Source organism: Aquarana catesbeiana, linkage group LG01 (assembly GCF_042186555.1).
Source record: "Aquarana catesbeiana isolate 2022-GZ linkage group LG01, ASM4218655v1, whole genome shotgun sequence".
Taxonomy (NCBI): Eukaryota; Metazoa; Chordata; class Amphibia; order Anura; family Ranidae; genus Aquarana; species Aquarana catesbeiana.
In genome coordinates, this window is record NC_133324.1 from 819,890,037 (window position 1) to 819,896,036 (window position 6,000).

Sequence of the window (6,000 nt, forward strand, 5' to 3'; positions counted from 1 at the left end):
TACACCCACCGTAGTTTTGCATTTTACATTTATTTTTAACTGTAAACTGAGGCTATATAGTGAAAAACAGTACTTTAGAACCCCGTTTGACTGTTTAGATGTTGAAGTTTAAAAGCAGCAGCATCTCAGGTTTGCTAATCTGACAGAAGTTTGCTGCTTTTAAAATTTGACATCTAAACTGTCAGATGGCATTCTAAGTACTGTATTTCAGTATATAACCTCATTTTACAGTTGAAAATCAGTGTGAAATGCAAAACTGCAGTGGGTGTAACAAGATGTCTGCTTGCCCCCTTCTCAGTGTATCCTTACTATGGAGGAGTGCGGGGTGTAGCAAGATGGCCGGTGACAGAACGTCACTTCCGTTACAAATTCTGACGTGTCTCCAAATCTGATGAAACACCTGAAATTCCACTACGTCCCAGACACTTTTTATGACAATAACTTGCATATAAGCCTTTAAAATGAACACTTTTGATTTTTCATGTTAGTGTTCCATAGACTTTAACGGTGTTCCGGCGGATTTCGAATTTGCCCCAAACACCACATATTGTTCGGTGTTCTCCGAACAACCAGAGTTCGGCCCAAACTTATGCTCGAGCCGAACCGTTTGCCCTTCCCTAGTGAGATATTCAATGCTTGGGATATTATTTTATAACCTAACCCTGCTTTAAACTTCTCCAGAACTGTATCCCTGACCTGTCTGGTGTGTTCCTTGGCCTTCATGATGCTGTTTATTCACTAAGGTTATCTAACAAACCTCTGAGGGCTTCACAGAACAGCTGTATTTATACTGAGATTAAATTACACATAGGTAGACTCTATTTACTAATTAGGTGACTTTTGAAGGCAATTGGTTCCACTAGATTTTAGTTATTGGTATCATAGTAAAGGGGGCTGAATACAAATGCACGCCATGCTTTTCAGATATTTATTTGTATAAAATGTTGAAAACCGTTTATCATTTTCCCTCCGCTTCATATGTGCCACTTTGTGTTGTTCTATCACATAAAATCCTAATAAAATACATTTACGTTTTTGGTTGTAACATGACAAAATGTGGAAAATGTCAAGGGGTGTGAATACTTTTTCAAGGCACTGTAAATGATTTTCAATTATTCACTCACCGCTTGTTGGTATCCTTGATGCTTAATGGAAAGTTTAGATTACCGACTCTGAGCTCAGTTGCCTACTGTGGAGTCTCCAATCCTTGCTGGTTTTTAAGCTGACCTTACCCTAGTAGAATTTTGGTCAAATTTTGTAGTTTTAAGAATGTTCGTTCGATTTTTTTTAATCATTAGTGGGGTCAAATCTATGCACTTTTTAAAAAAAATTATTTTATTTCCTAATCCGTATAAATCAAAGCAGACAGTGTGACATTTAATACCCTTTTGAATCTTGATTAAAAAATCTTCATATAAAAAAAAAAAATGACATTTTCTCTTGTAAAGGATAATATAGTCTGCCTAGTCTCCTCTCAGATGTTCCCTTATAGTTTATCTCTCACAGAAGGGAAGCCGCCACCTATTTCCTCTAGTATCTACTAGAAAATGTAAAGGAGCAGGATGATTTTTTTTCTCAAATGAGCTACCGTATATACTCGAATATAGGTGACCCGAATATAAGCCGAGGCACCTAATTTTACCACAAAAAAACGGAAAACTTATTGACTGGAGTATAAACCTAGGGTGGGAAATGTAGCAGCTACTGGGTAAACAATGCCCATCTGCAGCCTCACTGTGCCCATTTGCAGCCTCACTGTGCCCATCTGCAGCCTCACTGTGCCTGCCTGTATCATCAGTGCCCATCTGCAGCCTCACCTTGCCCGCCTGTATCATCAGTGCCCATCTGCAGCCTCACTGTGCCCGCCTATTTCATCAGTGCCCATCTGCAGCCTCACTGTGCCCATCTGCATCCTCACTGTGCCCATCTGCAGCCTCACTGTGCCCATCTGCAGCCTCACTGTGTCCATCTGCAGCCTCATTGTGCCCATCTGCAGCCCCACTGTGCCCATCTGCAGCCTCACTGTGTCCATCTGCAGCCCCACTGTGCCCATCTGCAGCCTCACTGTGTCCATCTGCAGCCTCACTGTGTCCATCTGCATCACTGTGTCCATCTGCAGCCTCACTGTGTCCATCTGCAGCCTCACTGTGCCCATCTGCAGCCTCACTGTGTCCATCTGCAGCCTTACTGTGTCCATCTGCAGCCTCACTGTGTCCATCTGCAGCCTCACTGTGCCCATCTGCAGCCTCACTGTGTCCATCTGCAGCCGCATTGTGCCCATCTGCCGTCTCACTGTGTCCATCTGCAGCCTCACTGTGTCCATCTGCAGCCTCACTGTGCCCATCTGCAGCCCCATTGTGCCCATCTGCAGCCTCACTGTGCCCATCTGCAGCTGTACAAGCCGGGTTTTTCAGCACATTTTTTAGGCTGAAACCCCCCCCCTCCTCGGCTTATACTGGAGTGAGGGTCTCGAGTAAGGGTGCAGCCTCATTGTGCCCATCTGTTGCCTCACTGTGCCCATCTGCAGCTGTACCTTTGATAACTAAATCACCGGGTGTCTCCCGCTGTGTCATGCAATCTGTTCGGCGGACGTCCATTGTAATAAAGCCCCACCTCCTCATCAGTGATAGATGGAACACTGATACAATTTCCCAGCATTATATCAGTGTTCCTCTATCACAGACGAGGAGGAGGCGGGGCTTTGTTACAATGGACGGCCGCCGAACAGACTGCATGACACAGCGGGAGACACCCGCTGTTTTAGTTATGAAAGGTACAGCTGCAGATGGGCACAATGAGGCTGCACCCTTACTCCAGACCCTCACTCCAGTATAAGCCGAGGGGGGTGGGGGGTTTCAGCCTAAAAAATGTGCTGAAAAACCCGGCTTATACTCGAGTATATACGGCAATTCCTAACAGAGTCTGTGATTTTCGTTTTTGTTCCAAAATCAGATGTTAAAAGCAAACAAAACTTCTAAGTACTCTGGAATAACATTTGTCAAGTAATTGAATGTACTGAGAATTTTCCTATGAATGTTCATTTGAAAAATGTTTTCCTTTGCATATCCAAAAAAAAAAAATCTTAGAATAGGGAGGGGCAATGTTCTAAACAGCATGGCAAAGTACCTATTATTGCAATTATATATGATTAGGAAACAATCCAGTCTATACACACTCAGCAGGATTTGTATTGGTCAGCAGATTCACAAAAACTGCTCTGGTCAGGAAGGGGGAAAAATCTTCCATGGCTGAAGCAGTTAAAGGCCATCCCGGGCAAGAGGATATCTTTGATGTGCTAACAAGAACTGTTTCTTGCCTAAAGTTGGCCATACAGTGAACACATTTTGAGTCATGTGTGGTCCTGTTGGTACCCTCCCACATCCTTTGATCTGAAAATGAAAAAAAAGCCCCGTGGAAAATTGTCACCTGAACAACAGCTGCAACCAATTAGATGCAACCATTTGGAGTGTTCTGACAGCTGCAGGTGCCTGTTGTCAGAATACAATAGCTAGCAGGAGAGATTGGTTTAGCATGGATACAGAATTTGATAACACATTTCTTGTCTTCAAAACGTGGGACTAAACAGGAGAAATCTTACAGTGTGTGGCTTGCTTAAGGGCACTATCACACTGGGGCGGGGGGCGTCGGTGGTAAAGCGCTGCTATTTTTAGCAGTGGTTTACCATCGTTTTAGCGGCGCTTTACGGCCACTAGCGGGGAGCTTTTAACCACTGCTAGCGACCGATGAAGGGGTTAGTAGCGCCACTGCCAAATCAATTTTCCACGCTACCTATTGATTTCAATGGGCAGGGGTGCTTTAGGAGCTCCTAAAGCACCCCAAAGATGCTGTTTGCATGACTTTTTTTTAACATCCTGCCAGCGCACCGCTCCAGTGTGAAAGCACTCGGGCTTTCACACTGGAGTGACAAGAGACATGCTTTACAGATGCTATTTTTAGCGCTAAATGCCTGTAAAGAGCCTCAGTGTGAAAGTAGCCTAAGAGCTGACACCACAAGGCGGTTACTCTGTAAAACTCTCTTTGTGTGTCACTAGGGGCATGACTTCTCTGACTATGGAGCCCAGCCTAACCTATCCTTTATGTCACTAACCAGGGACAGCACTCGTACTGACACCTAGGAGCAGGGTTTACTGTCAAAGATGGGGAGGCCTAGCGACAAGGTGCCCTCAGTATACAGAAATGGCTTCTTGGTTAATTAAATAGTAGCTGCTGGTAGGCAAAATTATTCGTTTTAAGTCTAAATAAAAACTGACGGGTTCACTTCAACAGGACTGGGAGCTACAATTACAGATTCCATTTGTAACACCCCCTGCAGCTGTAATCTGGTATTGCAGTTGGTCAGTACATTTTGTGCCATGAGGATTGGACTTCATGCAAGCAAGAATATGAGAAACTGCAAAAGAAGATAACCCCTTTGTTACCTAATAATATGACCCCTTCAGCTTATTAAAAATTGAATGCTAACGACCCAAATGTTGGACACTTAAGGGTATTGAAATAGCCAGTCAAATCCTCTTGTTTGGGGCTAGCTTCATCATCAATATAAATGGAATCGCAGCTGAAATACCAAATGTTACATGTGGTTAAATGCTGAGCAGCCAATCAATATGACCAATGCCTTCCTCGCCTAACATGCCAATCACAAAGGAAGATCTTCAATATTAAGTGTGGGACCACATTTATGGTACCTGAAACTACTTTCAAATTATCAATTCAATAAAAACATATTACAGACATTTTTTTTTGCAAAACAACTACTTCCAATTTATTCTGTAATCTTTCCTAAATCTGTGCTTTGTGTTTGGTCCTTGGCATTGCATTGGGATTCCGAATGGGCCAGGAAAATAACTCCTCAATGACTGTTGATAAGTGTTAAGTTTTGTTTGTCTCAATAAATTTGGTATTTGTTTGACCTTTTTTTTTTTTTTTTTTTTTTTGTTATTGGAAAATGGTAAATGCGCTGAAAACCCACTTTTGTTTTAATGGACTGTCTCTGAGCCAGCTGTCCACCCCTCTGATCCCCTACAGCGGCTTAACACTAAAATCTTTAAGGCCCCTTTCACACTGGGGCGGTTTGCAGGCGTTATTGCGCTAATCAATGGGACAGCGCGGCTATACCGCGGCAATACCGTGGCAATACCGTGGCTATAGCCGCGCTAAACGAGTGGTTTTAACCCTTTTCCCTCTTTCGGCCGCCAGCGGGGGGTTAAAACCGCACCGCTAGCGGCCGAATACTGCGGTAAAACAGCGCTAAAAATAGCGCTGTTTTACTGCCGACGCCCCCTACCGCCCCAGTGTGAAAGTAGCCTAAATCTACAGACATCCACGATCTAAGACTAACCCATCTAACCCTGTAAAGAAGAAATCATTATACATAACTTTTTTGAAGCGGCGGCTTCTCTGTGGAGGTGGGTGCAGGGGAGGCAGCTGACAACAGAAGCCCCATAGTAAGTCTATGGGTGACATCACTTTCCATTCATTTTATAGCCATTGTCGGCTGTGTCCTCTGCAGAGCTTCTGCCGCTGGAGATCGGACTGGATCGGCTTAGAAAAAGGTATGTATACTGAATTCTTCTTTACAGGGCTAGATAGGTTAGTCTTAGATCGTGGATCTCTGTAGATGTAGAGATTTTAGTGTTAGGGTGGACTTCCCCTTTAACATTTTACATTTGCCTAGGCTTAAAGCTGATCTCCAGGATAAGCAAATATTGTCTGAATACAAGAGCCATACTGTATGTATTTTGCCTTGAATTTTCGTGTTCTTCCAGATCTGTGCAGTAATCCAGTGAGAGACTTTCCCTCTGTGTAGGAGCTTTAATAAAGACCAGTCACTGCTGCTCTCTCTACTTCTGCAGGGTGACTGGTCTTGTCACCACCCCTTCCTGTAGTTTTCTGCAGGTAGCCTGTAGTGGGTGGGGCCTGCTGGGTACTATGATCTCTATGAGGAGTAAGTAATACTTGGAGGTGGTACACTGACACATT